At 33.3% G+C, this 21,665-nt stretch overlaps 1 pseudogene; it reads right to left on the bottom strand.

The window, feature by feature from the left end:
- Nucleotides 1-21,665, bottom strand: part of LOC149552284 (alcohol dehydrogenase-like 7) — a 66,819-nt pseudogene that overhangs the window by 40,572 nt on the left and 4,582 nt on the right.

The following is a 21,665-nucleotide window of genomic DNA, read 5'->3' as shown; positions in this document are numbered from 1 at the left end:
AAAAGAAGCAAACATTAGTCCATAGAGTTAACAATGCATAGTAAAGATGCACTAGCTACTCAAACAAAACTGGAGGTGAATCCTGAAATTTGGCTAAGTCTGAAATCTTAAAGCCCTAAAATTTGGCTAAGTCTAGATTTCTGAAGCCCTAAAATTTCCTAGAATCGTTATCTTATCTCGGGGAGGTCTAAAACTTATCTCAAAAGATTCGTCGCATATATTAAAATATATCTTAAGTATAAGAAATTACGTCAACTTATACTTAAACGATATATTTTAAACCCCTCTTATGGCTATTCAGACAAAATTGGAAGTGAAAGGATAGCTTGGCAAGGGCACATGGTGCTTTGGGAGTGCGCACCCAGATGCACACGCAGCGCACCCCCATGGAGGACACGCGCATGGTGCCCCCATGGAGGATGCACGCGCGTGCACCTCATGGGAGGTGCGCGCGGCGCCCCCATGGAGGATGCACGCCTGCGGTGCCTCCATGAGAGGCGTGCGTGCGCATCTCCACGAGAGGTGTGCATGCGCACCTCCATGAGAGGTGCGCGTGATGCAAAATCTATAATTTTATTTTTTATTTTTTTAAAAAAAATTAATTTTTTTGCTTTTTTGTTATTTTTTTCAAATTTTTTAATTTTTTGTGTTTTTCAAAATTTTTTAATTTTTTGTGTTTTTCAAATTTTTTATTTTTTTTGTGATTTTTTCAAATATTTGACTCTAAAATTCTAAGTCTAATAAAACTCTTCTTCTCCTGACTCTCAAACTATGAGTCCGGGAGTCGAAAAAAATAGGGGGTCCCCATTCCTAGTGAGGAATGGGGCGTGTGTTGTGGACACCACAACAAATAGCCCCGAAAAAAGGAAGAAATGACCAAGGCATTTCTTCATCAGCAAACATTCCTTTGACATGTGTTAAACACCAACCAAGCTTCAAACATCCCAAGCATCTTTTGGATGACTTCTCAGTCAAAATCTCAAAACTCAAAACCTTCCAACTCAGTGTGTGCATTGTGTATTAATTATTTTTTATGTGTCAAACTGCAATCAATCAGAGTTTTTTGACAACTCAAAACAATCTTCCACTCCGAGCTTATTCATTCGAAATCTCCATGAAGGCTCTTTATCAATCAATTGCTTGACGAGATGAGAGAATTAGTTCGAGGGCTCTTGGTGGGATGTCACGTTCTTTTAATTTTTGGCCTTTTGCATAATTGCTCCATGTCATTCAACACGTTACTTTTGATGAAACAATGCTTTTGAATACAAGACACTTTGTTTTGCAATGTATCTTTAGCCATTTCAGATCTTTTAGAATCCTTCAGATTTGACACTGTCTTTTTTTTTTTTTTTTTTTTAAATTCTGTATCCTGACCATGCTTAGACTATGTAGTCAAAACATCAGTGTCATTTTTTGGATTCGATCTCTTATGAACATCCCTTGCATTCCTCTTTTAAAACTTTTTAGGAAACTCTCATGCCAAACAATGATCTTAGCAACCTTTCGAGGAGACCCCTCCTGTTTGAACTAGTCAGAGTTTGGATCATTTCTCATCATCTTCGACTTGAATTCAACAGCACCCAAAATGGTCAAATCTTAAAATTTTCAAAGTGTTGAGAGCTTGTTGGTCTAGGCTTCTGATTTCCAAACTGAAAGTCCCCTAATTCCACAAGGAATGTTTGTTGCTTGGTTGGTATAAAACACACAATTGTCCAAATGTTTTGACAAAGAAAGACCTCCTCCTAAAATCAGGACCAAAGAGTGGTCAGTAAAATCTTGAGAAAAATCTCAAGTACACCTTACCCCCTAGGACTAACATAACTTTTAAAAAATGAACACACGGCTGAAAGAAAACATGCAACACCTAACTAGAAAGACTAAAAAGACTAAGAAAAACAAAAACAAAAACCTATTTACAGAAAAAATTGAATAATAAGAATGTGGGGTAGTTATTAGTAGATTTCTCATTATGTGCAATAGTAATGAACCACCCCATATAGTTCTCAAAAATGTTGACTTGTCTTTGTACTTAGAAAAATAAAGGCTAGACAATCTTGGTTCAAATTCGGAGCACAAATCACACAAAATTAGAAGTTGTGATAACTCTTTATGGCCATGATTAATCCACAAACAAGTTCTCTTACCTTTAGCATCATATTCAAATTGAAAATATCAAATTGAGAGGGATGATGGAAAGATATCACCTGATCTAGCAAGTCCCCCACCATAGGGGTACACTCACACATTGTAATTTCTCCTTTTGGTGGTCTCATCTCATGGTACACCACTTCACGTGCACATGGAAACACTTTAGGTTCTGCTCTAGGCTCCCTTGGACTAGAAAACTCAATTACCAGCCTCCCTTCCGAATTACAAGATTCATTACTATCATCGACCAAGATGTTTTCTGCCTCATATCCCAAAGAAGCTTGTTCAAAATCATATTTTCCCTCCATTACAATCTCCCAAGCTAACAAGAAATTCGAACAACTTTCTTCTGAATGGAACCCAAATGGATGGATCCTACATGAGTTAGTTATTGCTTGGTTTGATATGTGTGTGGAATACCCGCAAATAGAAATTTCCTCAGTCAAGCTTGAGACCAAATTGAACACTCTATCCATCTCTTCTAATGACAAATCTTGTTTTGAGGGAGATATCTTATCTTTATCCAATGGGGAATCAATATCATAGTAGGAAGAACCGGTATCTTCTTCTTGATGACTTTGTGATTCAAAAATCTCACCAACCTCGGGATCTTCTGCATTTCCATCACTTTTTGCAACTTTATGGAGTTTTGGAACTTCAAACTTTCCTGCACCCTTAAGATTTCTTGGCATATCTACACTTATTGCAACATCAATACTTGGAAGAATTTCTTTATTGAATGGGAACGCAAACTCCTCTTGACCATCTTCATCATTTAGTCCTCTTGTAGATTCATCATATGATTCAAACATCATTGCACTAAACTGCAAAGGTTGTTTCTCCATGATTTGGGGAGGCTGATCCGACACATCATTGCACTAAACTGCAAAGGTTGTTTCTCCATGATTTGGGGAGGCTGATCCGACACATCATTGTGTTCATACTAATTTTTACTTGGACTCATTCCTGTAATATGATTATTCTCATTGTTGACATTGTTGTAAAGGCCAAAATTTCCACTCTAATTTTGAGAATAATTATTTTGGGTAGAAAGTTGTCTTGGATGATTGTCTTGGTTTCTTGAGGAATTCAACTTTATTTTGATGAGTTCATTGGATAAAAGAGACATCATCTCCTTCATGGCCTTAAGCTCTCTAGCCATATTGCTTTCTACTTCAGTGGATCCAACTGCCTTCTGCTCAAAGAAAGTGGTCTTTTGAGACCCATATATTGAATATGTAATTGTTGGCATTGGAGCAGTAGTAACTTGACTTGTGAATGTAATAGCCTCTTTGAAAACCTTTTCAATGGTATAAATGTCTCTGGGTGGGAGCCTTCTTAGAAAAATAGAAGTTAATGAATCCATTGTCCCAAAATAGACTTGGATAATAGCCTCTTGCAGTACAGTGTATGGAAACTCCATCCTTTGATACATCTTGTAGAAGCGATGATTAAACTGTGAAATAGTCTCATGGGGATCCCTCTTAATTGAAATGAATTGATGATATAGAAGAGCTGGATCAACATATATCTTGAATTGTTCCAAAAACTTGCTCTCAAAGGAGTTCCAATCCATTATTGATGCTAGTGGCAGATTGAGGTACCAATTGAACGCCATTTCTCCCAAAGTGTAAGGAAAAAGGTGGCATACCACATCCATATGTTGAATCTGGTTTCGATTACAAATCTCTTTAAAGATTTTGACATGATCTTCTACTGTTCATGATTCTCCATAGATGAACCGTGGACAAAAAGTTTTAGGATTTTTGGGCAAGTCATGTAATGGTCCAATTAGGTTCAAAGGTGAACTTTGGGCATTAAAGAAAGACATGGTGTATAATGATGGAAATGTGTGAAGTGGAATGTAAAGCAAATGATGATGATGAAATGTGTAATGTGAATGGGTTGAGTTCTTAGTATCCCTTTATCATCATGATGCTTATGAAAGTGACTGAGTTGTAGGAACTTGTGTTTATTTTGGAAAAGTGTACCTCTGGAGAAACACACTTTCTCAAAATAGTGCACCACAAAAATTTTGCGGATCTGCGGATCTGCAGACTTGCAGAGCTGTGGACCTACGGATCCATGGAGCTGCAGACCTGCGTACCTGCGGACCTAAATTTTTGAAAATTTTAGAATTGATTTCTGAACTTTTATGGAGTGCAAATTATTGTAAGGGTGCAAAACTTTCGAAAATTTATCAAATCTTTCTTGTTTCCAATAGTAGGTTCTTTGTATCAGGCCCTCCTTCTAGCGCCACTTCTATTGGGCGTTCATTTTGCACAAGGTCAATGGTAGGAATCCAAAGTGTAATTCCTCTCTTGAAAAGCAAATCTTTTTAAGGATCCACTCCAAGGTTTAGTATTTGTCTTGCAATGTACCAAAATTCGCTTAGTAGAAGATAAATGTTAGTGTTCACGAGAAGGCCTTTTCTGGTTCTAAAAAAAAAACTCTTTTGTCTTGGAATCAAAGTAAAATCTATTCGTTGTCTCAAAATATCACACCAAAAGAACAATATTTTTGTATTTTCTATTTTTTCAATTAATGCAATTCTAACAATGTAGCTACTATGAGGTCCTATTCTAACAAGGGTTTAGCAAAGCAAATAATGAAACTGAAAGCAAATAACATGAAATCAAATAACTTGAAATTGAAATTCCTAAATGGACATAAGCTATAGAACACAACATGATGCAAGTTAAACCTTCAAAGAAATAGGTAGGAAACTAATGAAAATAGGAGCAGTGCTTCCTAGAATCCACTGATGCAATCGTCGGTGAGAATCTTTAACAAATCAAATGATGTTTCACTCTTCATCAAATCACAAGGCCACAAAAAGTGCACTCATGTGAGACAAAAAGCTATGTAGACACAATTGGGTGTTCTCTTCTCAAGCTCGTTACGTCAACGAAATTCATATATCTGTAGCAAATACTAGAACTAAAAGATTGCACAACCAGAAACAACGCAATAAGCCTTTGCCTCAATCACAATCTCATGAATAAAATCCACAAAACAATGAACATTCAGGAAAGAATAACTACACTCTGAATGCTAGCACCAAAAGCATAACTTTATTGCATAACAACAGTGGCCTTTTTTACATTTTACAATGGGGTATTTATAAGAAATCGTCTCCTCAATTTGTGTTGAGAGTGAGAGATATCTTGATGCAATAAAATGCTTTTAAAATATTAAAACAAACTAAATATATACAAACTGGTAATCTAACTGGTGCTTAGAGGGACTCCATCCATATTTTATTCATTAATTGGATGCATGAGCCCTTCACATGTCAAAAATAATGAAAGCATGAGAGAGAAAGTAGGAGGAAGCCATCAGTTAAAGTGGAAGTGCATGGAGACACCAAAAATAGAAGCTGGCCCTTCACTAGATGTGTGTTGGAGTTAACTTGCTGTCAAAATACGCTCCCATTGCATGGAAAGTGTTATTTTTGGAACTGGCAGTTAACTATTGGTGCACCTCTGAATTGCAGAGCTACATGAGAATGCAAACCTGCGAACCTGCATACCTGCGGAGCTGCAGAGCTCAATTGAGGTTTTAGATCACTTTTTGTATACACTCCATGACCCTTTATGATGATTTACACCCTCTTTATAGCCAATTACTTTCATAAACTTGCACTCCCTCTGCTTCTTCAATCGAAAATCTCAAGGCACCTGCATTGAATCTTGTCCCCAATAGCTGCATAAGATGAGAAACCTAATTTTCTTTATGTGTCCAACCTCTGTATCTTTAACCTTTGTCTTCTTTCCACTTGTACAATCCTTCCTAGAAAGAAACGAAGTGATCTAGATTATCCAATACGATCAAATATTTGAAACTTTTTCATATTTTTTCGCAAATTTTCTTAGGCATTTTTAAATGACCTTTTTGGAGGTCTTTTGCTCAAAATTTCATGTTGGAACCTTTGTCAGTCCCTAAAATTGGACAACCGAAGGCTCACTATTTTAGGGAGTGAAATTAGATCTTCAATTCTTCTTTCCAACGGTGTAAGTGGTTCTGAATTCTGAGGCCCAAGTCAAAAGTTATGACCTTAACAAGTTGAGGATGCCATTTTTACCTACAAAAGAAGCAAACATTAGTCCATAGAGTTAACAATGCATAGTAAAGATGCACTAGCTACTCAAACAAAACTAGAGGTGAATCCTAAAATCTGGCTAAGTTTGAAATCCTGAAGCCCTAAAATTTGGCTAAGTTTGGAATTCTGAAGCCCTAAAATTTCCTAAAATCTTTACTTTATCTCGGGGAGGTCTGAAACCTATCTCAAAAGATTCGTCACATATATTAAAATATATCTTAAGTATAAGGCTAGCTAAGTCTGAAATCCTGAAGCCTTGAAATTTGGCTAAGTTTGGATTTCTGAAGCCCTAAAATTTCCTAAAATCTTTACCTTATCTCGGGGAGGTCTGAAACCTATCTCAAAAGATTCATTGCATATATTAAAATATATCTTAAGTATAAGGAATATACGTCAACTTATACTTAAACGATATATTTTAAACCCCTCTTATGGCTATTCAAACAAAATTGGAGGTGAAAGGGCAGCTTGGCAAGGGCACATGGTGCTTTCGGAGCGCACACCAAGATGCACGTGCAGTGTGCCTTCATGGAGGGCACGCACAACACGCCTTCATGGAGGGCACGCACAACACACCTTCATGGAGGGTGCATGCGTAGCGCCCCCATGGAGGATGTGCACGCGATGCCCCCCATGGGAGGCACGCGTGGCGCCTCCATGAGAGGCATGCGCGCACGCACCTCCATGAGAGGCGCGCGTGGCACAAAATCTTTAATTTTTTATTTTATTTTTTAAAATTTTTAAATTTTTTGTTTTTTTGTTATTTTTTTCAAAAATTTTAATTTTTTGTGTCTTTCAAAATTTTTTAATTTTTTGTGTTTTTCAATTTCTCAATTTTTTTTGTGATTTCTTCAACTATTTGACTCTAAAATTCTAAGGTCTAATAAAACTCTTCTTCTGCTGACTCCCAAACTATGAGTCTAGGAGTTGAAAAAAATACGGGGTCCCCATTCCTAGTGAGGAATGGGGCGTGTGTTGTGGACACCACAACATGGCCCTTGTAGAAAACATGATTGGATTTCAATATTTCCTCTTTATTCTGTGAATTTCAGCATAAAATAAACCAGACATTTTTAGCGAACAAATTGAAGCTACTTACCTTGTTGCCCCAAATCTTTGTGATAATACACACCAACTTGGTTCTTTTCCTAGACGGACCATTCCAATACATATAGATACCCTTGTTTTCACAACCCTTCCATCGCCCTTCACTGTAGGAATTGTTGATGTTGATTTCTTCACTTTTTTTATTCCTCTGCATGAAATTAGGCTTTGATTGCCTTTCCTTATTCTATTTAAAAGCAATTTGATATCCTTTTCGATGTGGTAGGATGTATACTGCTTTCTTCTTAGAAGGGGTTCTAAACCATGAATTGCGCTCATAATTTTCCTTCGACAGTGCCAAGGGGTTTTTGATTTTAGATCCGATTTCCTAGGTTCTTCCCAAGGGGATTGCATTGGGCTCTAAAATTGTTTGAGGCTTTTTGGACATTTCCAGTTTAGGGTTTGATTTAGCCTCAGGACCCGTCACATATCATGTCTTATTGTAAAAGTTTTTCTATTTTTGAATATTTCCTTCCATTCCATTTTGATCATGCCTGAATTGTGATCTTTTTTTCCTTTTATGCACCGTCTGCCATCCATCTTCTTTTTTGTGGAACAGATTATCATGAATCTCCTTGTTTCATCTGGTGTGTTGCTGAACAAAAGTCTCAAATTTACTCTTATACTCATCTCGAGCATGGCCTTGTTCATAAGCTCACTATGAAAGGGCATCAAATTTATTATGGGTCATTAGAGGAGGCTGCAAGCTTGTCTTTCATAGGTATGCATTGAAGTTCGATTTGGGGCATCTACTTTTTAATTGGAATTTTGTTGTTTTCGCCATTTCACAGAGAAGAGTATAATTTTTTTATTATTTATTGTTTTTTAAAATATATTTTAAAAAATATTTGTTTGGGGTGTTTGGGAATCGAGCCATGTACCCTAACCCCCCTTTTTTCCTACCTCCTGGCCACCGCAGCGTGCCTTATGCTGCACACAATAGACATGAGTGTTGCAAGCAACACCTCATACTATTGTGGTAGTCATGAGTGTTGCAAGTAGCAGCTCATGCTATTGTGGTAGCCATGAGTGTTGCAAGCAGCAACTCACATTACTGTGGCAACTACGAATGTTGTAAGTAGCAGTGAGCGCTGCCTTACAACCTCATGCTATGCATGATAGCCCATCGAGCTTTTAAAAAATTATTTTTTTATTAATATTATTAATATTTAATTAGTATTATTCTATATTAATAATTTAATAATTATTGTTTATTAATGATTTAATAATTTTTACTAGATCTTAATAATGTTTAATTAAAGATTTTTTTAAATTGGTTTATTATTACTATATATAAATATAATTGATAATTGTAATTTCAATTTTTTTTAATTAAGAGAATTTTAATGAAATTCAGATTTTGTTTAAATGGTAGTTCATTTTATATGAAAATGGGTTTTATACTAAGGTGATTTTAGTGGACTCTTGAGTCATTTGAAATATTTGTGAACTCGAAAACTGTATCAAATATGACACTTTGAAAATGAAAACTTGAACCCGTTTATAAGTTGAACTTTTATGATTTCAAACCAAATGAACTATTAAACTACACATGTTAAATACTTGATGAGATTAATGATTTATTTATGTTTTGTTGTTGCGTTTAACTTGGTACATTGACCAGTTTAGGTATGTATACCAAAGGCTTGGGAGGTGTTTGATCTACGATGATGTTATGTTTATTATTTGGTCACAATTTTTATTCCCAACCATTTTGATGCATTCACATAATTCTATGATGAGGTTTGATCAGTTATTTGCTAGAGCTTTCCAATTGATTGTATAGGACTGAGGTGAATATTGTGATTTTCTTGGTGTAACCTATAGGTTTTGATCAATTATCTTTTGGTGCTTTCCAATTTCTTATATAGGACTGAGGTGAATATTGTGGTATTATGAGCATTAGTTAAAAAATGACAATATGTGACTAAACAAACCTCTAAAATTTGTATATATGTGCCTAAAATCAGTCACATGACTAATAGTAGTTAATATCCACTCATTTATAACACTACTAAATTTACTACTATACAATACCAACAAAACCCTTTGTTGGAGTTTCAGGCAATTTTCATTTCTAAATGATGGAAAAGTTCAAACAAGTAGTAAAACTTCCCCTGGCAATCTAATTGTGGAGTCTACTTTGTTAAGGTTGATGTGAGAAAAGAATCCCCTTGTAAGGTCAAAGATAAAACTTGTAGATGTCCTTGAGAGTGCTTTGACTGAGTTTGTAACAACTTTGAATCCCTACCCTCCCTGTATCTAGATGCCTTGGATGTTGATGAGTTTCAGAACCACTCGAGAGTCTATTGTTAGCCTTTTTTGTTCCTCAAAACTTGTGGGCTTCTTTGGGTTCCATGCTCTAGCCAAAAGCATTTTTAGTTTTTTTTCATTGTTACTTGTCTCTCTGCTTGTGAGACCTATTTTTTTTGTCATTTAGGTTGTTGTGTTCCAACTTTTAGGTTTAGTTGTTCTCTATTTGTGGTCCTAGGCTTTTCCTATGTTAATCTTACTCAAAATTTTGCAATTAGTTGGACTTGGCTCTAGGAAGCCACATAATAGACATGACCCCCAAATGCAAAATAAAATAGCTTCCAAGATTAGGAAAACAAGGACATTTTCAATGCCACTCTTAAGCCACAATTTCATGAGATAAATGATGCCTCGATAGATGAAAATATCAATAAGGAGGATGGTCATGCTTATATTACTTTTCTAATTCCTATAAGACACAATGCATTAGGCACATGCAAAAGATGTTGCAGAAGAAAGAGGGTTGCAAAAACTTTTTTGGCAAACTTGTGGTATGATGAAAATTGTAAGGTGAAGAGTTAGTTATGAGTTAATTATGATTTCTTATCAACTGAGAAAATGGTAAGCCATAAAGCATGTATATCTTATCTCTATTAACCATTTTTGTGAGGGTAATATCAAGTGCTAACATTGAGTGCATATTTTGTGTTGCATTAAGGTTTGCAAGTAAAGACTAGCTTGGGCAAACATGTGCTCTGCACATTGTTTAAAATATTATTGAAATACTTTTCTTCTTTGGATTATTTGGGAAAGAAGCATAGGCTAATTCCTATAACATGAATAATCATATTCATAAGATAGCCAAGATCAAATTTTAAACCTAACTAATAAGTTATTTAGTATCTCACAATGACATTCTATAATCAGGAAATAACAACAAACTATAGGAAAAATCTTCTCATAGGAGAAATCACTTAAGCATGGCATCAACATTTTTTCATAGTTAAAACTACCTATATTATTTTGCAAAAAAAAAATATAAGGGAAGAGCTAAAATATAAAATTTTATGTTAAATATTTTTAAATAACTTTGACATTTGATTTCATAGATCCTTTGTCACTTCTTCAAAGTTCAAATAGTATTATAATATAATAATGAAATATTTGATCTAAACCATGTCATCTTTCTCATATTGTGTAGCAACAAGATCGTAAGAGAATGTATCCAAAAACACAAAGATAAACCAACCTCCTCATCCTCTACAAGAGTCTTCAGTATAACATCAATCTCACAACTAAATATTTCACAAGCAATGAATGGGAACATGCAAATGAATAACAAAAAATTACTTAAATAAAGATAATATATATTAAAATTAATATATTTTCTATCAAGTAAGTATAGGGCACTAAGCATACTTCATGGTAGAAGAAAAACACAAAACAATAGAGGATATTACAATTTACTTAAATTTTTGTCTATTGTTTGCTTCTTTTGATGGCCCTTCTACAACTACAACATAGTGTAGCATCTGTTGCACCTGTGCTCTACCTTGAAGACTGCAAAAATGTCACAAATGAGGTGATATAATACATATTATCTAGAGATTCAAAAAAATATTAATGAAAACTAATTGTTAAACCAAAAACATTAGAATAAATTGCTCTAAAAATTAAAGACTAATTTTAAAAGGTACTACTGTTGAACATGACATTGTAAAATGATCTAATTAAATTTTGTGAGAAACTCCACGACATTAGTGTTTATAAGGATTCAAAGATAGAACCAAAGCTACAATACTTCGTGCATGCCTTATACCATTTTACAATTATTACCACAATGCAATTGTCAACCATGACTACACTTTCTTGGAATCACTCTTAATTGTGGATTGGTTTAATCATATTTATATCACTCACCGTTTATTCAATTTGTTTCAATAAAATTATGAGATTCCTCAAGTCTAACTACACATCTCAGATGTAACTATTGGAGATGTGTTCTTGGTTTCAAAGTGTACTTTGTTCAAGTAGGAAGATTGTTGTAAATATGGTCATTGATATCATAGCGAGGTTGTTGGAAATATTGTTATTAATGACAAAGGTTATTGATATGTTGGAAGGCTTCTTGACTTTAACTATATTTATATTTTTGAATCTTTGTCTTGGATCATACTCTGTGATCCATCATCATGATAGTGCAAAAGAGAGGATAAACATAGTTTAGTGCAAGATACTTCAAGCATATTAACATGAACTATGGAAATTTAGCATCTCTAAATGGTTGTGGATGTCAAAGTTTAAGATATTATTTATTATATTGGCTTTAATTGCAAGCCAATTTGTGAAATCCTATCATTTTGAAAGAGGTGGTTGAATGCCAATTCATGGAATTTTATTATTTTGAAAGAGGTGTAACGAGAGGCCCATCCAAGGAATTTTGTTATTATGATTTACTATTGAAGCATTGACTCATGTGTTTTATGCAATTAATTTTGTCACCAACTAGGGTATAGAATAGTGAAGTTACTTTGGAAGTATAGAGTGAGAAATTATTTATCATTTGAATCAAAGTAGAGGAGATTTTGTTAAGCATGGATTGTAGAAAGAGGCAACCTCTAGAAGGTAAACTTTTGCAGATAATGTTGGTGTCTCCTAAAAGAACAAGTTGGTGTCTCTTCCTAAGTTGGAGCTGAGATTTTGTTAAGAATGGAGTGTAGAAAAATATGTCCATAATGCATTGAAGAGGCAACTTCTACAAGGTAAACTTTTGCATAAAATGTTGGTGTCTCCTAAAAGAAAAAGTTGGTGTCTCTTCCTAAGTTGGAGCTCACTTTTAAATATCATTGTCTCCAGTAGGTTGGTACCTATGAATTTTAGAAGTGGGTATTGGTGTAGGAGCTAGGTTGGTGCCTGTGAATTCTATAAGTGGGAATTGGTGTCTCCAATTGGTTGGGGCATACAAATATTGTAAGAACATTCTATTTTTGTTGTGGTTGGATTCAAACAGAAGATCCACACAATCATTCTCTGTGATTTTTTCCCCAAAAGGATTTCCACATAAGTCTTGTGCTCTTAGTTGGTCATCCCAGCAATATCAAGAGAAAAGGAAGGCTTCAACAGGGATACCCTTGATGACTTCCATCCCCCCAAAATTTGGCATGTTGAATAATTCCTTCAACCGCTGCCCTAGGATCCTCCTATGGAAAGCTAATTGCCTCTCCAAGGCTCTAAGAGAAATTGCGGTATCCATCAGAACTCATTACCATCAATAGATCTCATCAGGTAACGAATTTGGTTACTACTAGTTCTCCTCTAGATAATTAATAATTATAAATATAAGTTACTAAAACTACAATCTCAACTATAAGGTAGAGGGTATAGCTTGGGAGTTAACAACACGTAAGCTATAGAATTTGTCATGAATTTGACTATAAGTTAGTCCATAGATTGGTTCTCCAATGATGTAATAAAAATAATCTATTTTTATCAAAATTCACATGAAAGGTGTTCAAATCCATCACTGTACCAATGTCAAACTTTTCAGGCTTCAAATCGACATCAATGATTCTAGATGCACCTCTGATACTTACACCTTCTGCAACCTACAATTGTACAAGTCAAAAAAAAAACATATGAAATAGCTACAAAATATGTAAATGGAATCCTTTTTATTTCTCGTTGGATGAAGATATTGAGATCAAGTGTAAGAAGAGTAAGTGAATTGCAACCATTCCAATAGTCCCTAGACCAAAAACAACCATAGTGCACTAGTAGAATTTTGGCAAATAAATGACTATGTGACTAAAAAATTTAGTCACGAGACTAAAATTTGTAGTCACATGACTAAAGGTGATCAAATTCTAGTAAGGTTTTGTGATTTATAAGTACAAGTATAAGTCCACCTTGTTATATGATATTATATCTTTGCTATATATTAAAGTAATATTTAATTATGATTCATATATAACATATAATCATATATAGTATAATAATATATAATATATAGTCATATATTATTATTGTAATATATAATCATATATTATTAATATTAATATATATTATTAATATTAATATATATTATTAATATTAATATATATTATTAATATATAATTATATATAACTATTATAATAATATAATAACTACCTTATTAAATATATTAATATTAATGAAAAGACACAACCCTATGAAGTGTTGGATATATATATATATATATATATATATATATATGAGAACATCAATCGTAAAAGGACAACATATATGAATTATCATGAAAGCTTTTGGGAATAAAGAAGCAAACCAGAGGAAAATCGAATGAATTCTTTAAATGTTGAAGAAAATTCAATTAATGTCCTAAAAGGGGACATTATAGTAAGATTACACAGTTTGGTGTACAAAGAGAAAATGTTCTTTAGTACCTTCTTCACACCATCTATCTTAGTTGTCAACATAACCTTTATTAGTGCAATATCACTAGATATCTTCTTATTCACCTTGTTTTGAAACTTCTTTTAAGACCATTCTAATAGTTTGACATTAGTATCTAGGTTTGTGTCACTTACTCTTTCCACTATATTTGTCAATTGTTCAATGAGAGGCTTTGTTTCATTTGGACTAGGCAGATTGACTGCATCTAAGAAAGTTCTTTTGATCTCAATCAAAGCTTACTTCTTCCTATGCTCCCTTTTAAGCAGTTCTTGATGTTTCTTCTTTTCTAGGGCTTCCTGTAGTATACCCATCTACTCAATTGTTATTGCTGCAAAATCAAATTTTGACAGTACAATCTCTTCGTCTAGGCTAATATCTCTATAACTAATTTCCTCTTGTGCCCTAGGCGAGCTAGGACTCAACACCAAGAATTGTAATGGTATAGCATCTATGCTCGACTTCTGAAGAGTTTGACTAGAAGGAGTACCAGATTCTGCTAATGTCACCAGTGCTTTTATTGCTACTAACTCCTTCAGCTTGGGTGTCAAACTTGTCTCTTTAGACTTGTCCTTTTCTGCCTCTATGATTTTAGTTGCACCTTAACCTTGTGCTAGAGGTGTAGGTGTATCTACCCAACCTATTTGGCTGTGAGTCCCATCATTACCTAGTGTTTCAACCTTGTCTTCTCCAACTATCTAGATATATTTAGAATATTTTTTACTTTTTGGATACATAAAATCTTTCTAATTTATTTATAAATATATAAAATAATATTTCTATTTATTTTAGGTTTTTCATACTTGTTATTTCATACTCTAAAATTATAAGAAAACTAACAATTGAAAAAATAAATTTAATGTTTTTTTTACAAATGATTCGTCACATTTTTATTAATATTTTAATTAGATTTTATTTGTACTATATTTTCTTTTTTATTTTCTCCATTTCATCTAGAAGTCTCTATTTTTTATTTGGTGTACAAAGAGAAAATGTTCTTTAGTACCTTCTTCACACCATCTATCTTAGTTGTCAACATAACCTTTATTAGTGCAATATCACTAAATATCTTCTTATTCACCTTGTTTTGAAACTTCTTTTCAGACCATTCTAATAGTTTGACATTAGTATCTAGGTTTGTGTCACTTACTCTTTCCACTATATTTGTCAATTGTTCAATGATAGGCTTTGTTTCATTTGGACTAGGCAGACTGACTGCATCTAAGAAAGTTCTTTTGATCTCAATCAAAGCTTACTTCTTCCTATGCTCCCTTTTAAGTAGTTCTTGATGTTTCTTCTTTTCTAGGGCTTCCTGTAGTATACCCATCTGCTCAATTGTTATTGCTGCAAAATCAAATTTTGACAGTGCAATCTCTTCGTCTAGGCTAATATCTCTATAAGTAATTTCCTCTTGTGCCCTAGGCGAGCTAGGACTCAACACCAAGAATTGTAATGGTATAGCATCTATGCTCGACTTCTGAAGAGTTTGACTAGAAGGAGTACCAGATTCTGCTAATGTCACCAGTGCTTTTATTGCTACTAACTCCTTCAGCTTGGGTGTCAAACTTGTCTCTTTAGACTTGTACTTTTCTGCCTCTATGATTTTAGTTGCACCTTAACCTTGTGCTAGAGGTGTAGGTGTATCTACCCAACCTATTTGGCTGTGAGTCCCATCATTACCTAGTGTTTCAACCTTGTCTTCTCCAACTATCTAGATATATTTAGAATATTTTTTACTTTTTGGATACATAAAATCTTTCTAATTTATTTATAAATATATAAAATAATATTTCTATTTATTTTAGGTTTTTCATACTTGTTATTTCATACTCTAAAATTATAAGAAAACTAACAATTGAAAAAATAAATTTAATGTTTTTTTTACAAATGATTCGTCACATTTTTATTAATATTTTAATTAGATTTTATTTGTACTATATTTTCTTTTTTATTTTCTCCATTTCATCTAGAAGTCTCTATTTTCTATTCTTTACGACATTATACCATAGTCAATAATTAGTTAAAATTATATTGCTATAGTTATGATTGTTTATATTTCTATATGGCTAATTAAATAGTTCAAATCATTTTATCTGAGATAATTATTAATTTAGATCACTATTGAATATTTTTTCTTTTAAATTTTTCTAAGATTAGTTTAAATTACTCTCAAAACTCACATCAATAAATTCAAATAAAATTTAAATGCTATAACTTATAAATATTTATATACTTAATTATATAGTTCAAAATATTTTATTTAAGATAATTATTCATTTGAATCATTATTCAATAATTTAAAAAAAAAATTAACTAACATTTGTTTAAATTCTTTTCAACTCATAAATCTTATGTATAATTATATGTTATTGATAATAAATATTTATATTAAACAATGGCAAGTACTAGCCACTTGTTACATTTTGAAAATTAAATAGAAAATAATTTAAATTAATTAAAACAAATTTTGAAACAATTTTATTTTTTTTAAAGCGCTCCATTTCCACAAACAGATTCTTTTGCATTAAAGTTCAAAATATAGAAGAAATTATACTCAAATTAAAATAACTGAACCCTCCCCTATACACAAAAGACATTTAAGGCGTGATGAATAGGGAAAATGTGGAAGAAAATTGCGATGGAAAATCTTTAAGGCATCTAGCTTTTCACTTTTGCCAGGTTTGGAAAAACCACACCTTGTCACCATATTAGTAGAGCTCGTCTCTTCAGGTTAGTCATGTCAATAATTTTGACTTCAACTTTGAAGATGGCAAAAATATCAAGGCTCTGTTTCTAATTTTTTTGGGGGATTTAAAATTGTGAAATTGGTTGCTTCTACTTGTCCCAAAATGGGAGCTATGTAATAGGGTATGGATATTCATGAACATGTAAGATACAGATTTGTTTCCTAAGGAGTATAGGAATCAAGCGCAAAAATTAAACTCCAAGTATAAAAAAAATCTGAAAATTAATCAAATGAGAAAAGTGTGTACATAGATTTGGAAGGTTAATGGCATATTTGATGAAGACACAATTCCCTTGCTCTGTTAATGTTGTGCAAACAAAGATAGCCCTACTCTATAATCTTATTCAATCTTTGTTCAATCTTACTATAATTTTTCTCCAAATGCATTCCCACTTGTTGAAGAGGGTAAATAGGTAAACATTATCTCTAAAATGAAAAATCCTCATTAAATTTTTATTGTGCTCTACTTCATCATACAGTTGAGAAACTAGCAATCTGAGTTAATGTGATGGCATTCTTGAGTCTAAAAAACTAAATCTGGAGATTTTGACATGAGGCCTATAACATCTTGAATGGATTAGTAACTCATCTTAGCGTGGTGGGTACATTTTAGGAGAAGGGGACAGAGCTCAAAAGCTTTAATCTAGGTATTGGTGAAATAATGTGAGAGCAATTTTTGTAGCTCTGGTTCATTGATGTAGTGTTGAACAACATGCGTGTTAACGTAATCATTATTGTGAAAAGTAAATTCTGCCAAGAAGTTTCTGCCATCAACTAATCTAACTTTTCAGATGGATATTCATGAAAACATAGTTACAACTACACTGATAGGCATTTATACAAAATGGAAAAAATAGATAATGCATTTGAACTGTTTGACAATATGTTTCAAAAAAATGTGATCACATGGACTGCAATTATAGCAGGATATACCCAAATGGATTTGCTGAAAAGGGTTTCACAATCGCTAGGTCTAAAGCCAAATGCCATAACCTTTTTTAGCGTCCTCCCTACTTGTGCCAAAGTGAGAACTTTGGAACAAGGCATGTAAATCCATGGAAACATAATTGAAACAGAGATTTCATTTGGAATAATAGACAAGGCTCATGAACTATTTGATAGAATGCCTGAAAGAGATGCTATCTCATTGAATTCTATGATAGTGGGGTATGCACAAAATGGATTTATTAAAAAGGCTGCTAAAACTTTCAAGAAAATGCATTTGGTAGGTGTAAAGCCACTTTGAACAATATTTTTTGTTATCCTCCCTGCCCGTGTCAAAATGGGATTTTGGGAAAAAAACAGAGTGGAAGAGGGATTTTTATCATATATTACAGTTGGAAATGCTCTTGCAGACATATGCACAAAACATGGAAATATAGAAAAGGTGTGCATTATTTGATAGAATGCCTCAAAGAGATGTCATTTCATCGGCTGCAATGGTTGTAGGAGATACACCAGATGAATTTTTTATTTTCTGTTAAAGACTTTAGAAACTCTCAAGGAAATTCAATTGGCACGTATAAAGCCAAATTTCATGACCTTTGTCAGTATCTTGCCTCACTGAGTTTCATAGAGAAAATTTAGAACAAGCATTATAGGAAGGCATTGAGAAATACACTTCCAAAAATACATTCATCATTTGTTTAACTAACCCTTTCCAATTCAAAATGGGGGTTTGCACAACTAGTAGAAGTTGGTTGAAAGAATAGAGGCAACATTTACCCCGCCATTAATGAATAATGTGGAAAACTTTATACATCCTTGGTGTTGAGAATATGAAACCTTATACTGATTTGAACCTCATCCTCCATGTTCTTGCTTGGCATTGGTAGGATCAACCAAAGACTAGCATGAAGCTTCCTAAAATGTAATGTACCCAAGCATCAAACTTCTATGCAAAACAAGACCTGTTTCTTTTATCAAACGTAGTAAATGTTGGTAATTTAACATCTATATTTTGCAGACATCATCCAACACTATATTAGGAGTGTTCTATTATATTGTTGTAAATTTTGGTGATTTAACAACCATGTGGCATATTTATTGACAAGGGTGTTGTAGACATCATTCAACATCATTCTGACATTGTTATGTTATATTTTGGCTTATTAACTTTATAAATTTTAGTGTGTGTATGTGAGTATATGCACACCCACGTATACATAATACATACATAAACACACCAAAAGGTGCTCCAGGACTGTCATTTTGAATACACGTCCCCAGCTGTCCATATCATCGAAACACTCTGAAGAGTTTTCTTCCAAGTAATTGATTTACATTATTTAATATTCTTGGTTTGCCAACATATCCTAAGTAATGCTCCTTTGGATAGAGCAGCATTTTGGAGTTGTCTAAGATACAACTACAGGACTCTATACACATTTTTATGCAAGCTCATCCCTCTGTGATGTTATGTTATATTGTTGTTCATTAACTTTCTAAATATGAGTGCTTTGATATTTCTTTTAGAAATTAGAGTATTAAAAAAATAAGTATAGAAGACCTTTCTAATCATTTCAGAAGCCATATTGAATACTGTTTCCTTTCTCTATCACCCCTTGATCACCAAAGATGGCACCAAATCTATAAATGATATGCTCCAAAGATAGAACCAAAGCTACACACTATAAATATTCCCAGAATTCATGGCTTGGCATTTTTTGCATATAAAATCTAATATTATCATATCAAGTAAGTAAATTATTTTCTAAAAGATACTTTAAGAGAAAAATTATTTTGTATGTTTATGGTAGCTAGATTTGTTGTCTGGATGTGTTTTTTTAGGATCAATATTTTTTATTATAACATATTTTTTGAAAAAGACTAATTTGCAATGATAATGAAACCACATAAGTGTATGAGATGAAACACAATGCAAAGCTCTTTCATATTCCTAAAATACTATAGCTCTATTTAATCTCTATTGGGTCTCAATGACATGTTTGAGAAAAAGTTATTCTAATGAGTAGAATAGGATTGAGATTCACCAAAAGATTAGTTTCAAAATTCTTTCCCTGGGAAGATGAATTCATGGTTGTTCATGCTTATACTTTCTATTCATTGTTGCCTAAATAGCCTACTTTCTAAAGTAAGGCATACTTGATGTCTTTTGTTCATCTCTGAATAGTGGGTCCACATTTGAAAATATCCAAAATATTTGAAGACAACATGATCAATTTCCATTCGAAAAGATTTCAACATGTTCACTATGGACATAGTAGATTGTTTATCTGCTTGGCAAGCAATGTGCATGTTTAGATGTTCCCCATCTTTTTTGGGAACTTCAAAATCTACCATGGTTTTATCACCAAAATATTTATCAGAGGCAAAGTATGGCCCATATGCTCTGATATGTGTAATCCATATAGCTTTGGGTTAGAGCTTCCCATGCAAATTTTGAATTTGGATGGAGCTTAACAGATTATATCCAAAAGGATATTCTCTATTTAACTAATATCTCACCATGTTGAGCATTCAATTGCATGTAGATGAAATTCATTATATTTCTTTGCATTCTTAGAGATATCTCTCTTTTCTGGGATTAATATTCTATATGATATGTTTCTTTCAGCTATATGATGATAGGATTTATGAGCTAATTCCATGCTTGGATCAACACATTATATATCAACTCAAGATGAAGTTATATTTGAGTCTCATAGAAGATTGTGAAAGACATTGTTCAACTTCTGAGAAATGTTATAACTATGTATATTTCTCCTACCCCAAGCTTCAAGGTTAGTATAGAGATAATACTCTCTTTTTTAAGCAACTTAGTTTTTCACATGCTTTTGGTGGCTATTTTGGTGGACAACTAAAAACCACATAAAATGAATGGAATTAACTCCTCAACTTCCCCTACCACAACCTTATTGTCACTTCCACTACTATTTCCACTGGTAGTTGGGCTCATCATGATGTTTAGTTGTGTTGACATTTTCTTGGAATCCTTATCTTCACATGAAAACTAGTGAAAATTTGTAAACATTATTTCTTTCTATCGAGTATTTGGCCATGTAGAGAAAAGATAGTACCTTTGGGGACTCATCCTCAAAAAGACATCCTCATCACCTCTTCCATTAGCTCGATTGACCTCTCTAACACCTTCACTCTCAATCATGTCATTACAAAAACTTTAAGTAATTTATTCTCCATTTTTGATAGCCTAATACATCATAATCTCTATCACAAAATTCATCATTATCATTGTCCCAATTCCTCTCTTGGACTTTACTAGGATAACCCAAGATAGGATTCAAGTAGATATTTGTCAAAATTTCGAGTTGCTAGTCTTCATATTCATCATGCATATCACAAATGCACACATATGTGTACATTTTTTAAAAAAAGAACTGCAAACATGCTTGTATATGGATGTTGATATTTCCATGATAACAAAGTATGTTCATAATATGTGTGATACTTCCCGTTTCCTCTCTTTGGTGGAGTATTGCACATAGGTGTAGTGTGCTTAATGGGCTCATTAGTAAGAAAAGGGATTTGATCAGCATCCAACGATTTCTCAAGAAAGGAACAATCTTGGAAATGGAAATCAATAAGAATTGAACTATTATTTTTAAGGTATGGTCTTATAGAATTCTCCACATAGTGATGCAAAGTGTTTGTTCAATTGATGTTCAAAGACTAGTCATGACTTGATGCACTCATAGAATCCCCATCTTCTCCAAATGACTATCTGCACCCACTCAACATAGATGAGTCCTCAATAAAGGATGCTTTGGCCTCAAACTAGAAGTGCAATGTTTGGCAATGGCTTTTCTTTAGCTACATTATGAGAAACCATTTGGAATTGCCTTATCATAATGGCTACAGACCCACAATAATTTTACTTTTAATTCCCACAAGATTTGCAAGGG

Source organism: Cupressus sempervirens, chromosome 6 (genome assembly GCF_028749045.1).
Source record: "Cupressus sempervirens isolate cs-2001-9-10 chromosome 6, ASM2874904v1, whole genome shotgun sequence".
Lineage (NCBI taxonomy): Eukaryota > Viridiplantae > Streptophyta > Pinopsida > Cupressales > Cupressaceae > Cupressus > Cupressus sempervirens.
Note: the sequence above shows the minus strand (reverse complement) of the source record. Positions and strands in the feature narration are given on the sequence as shown.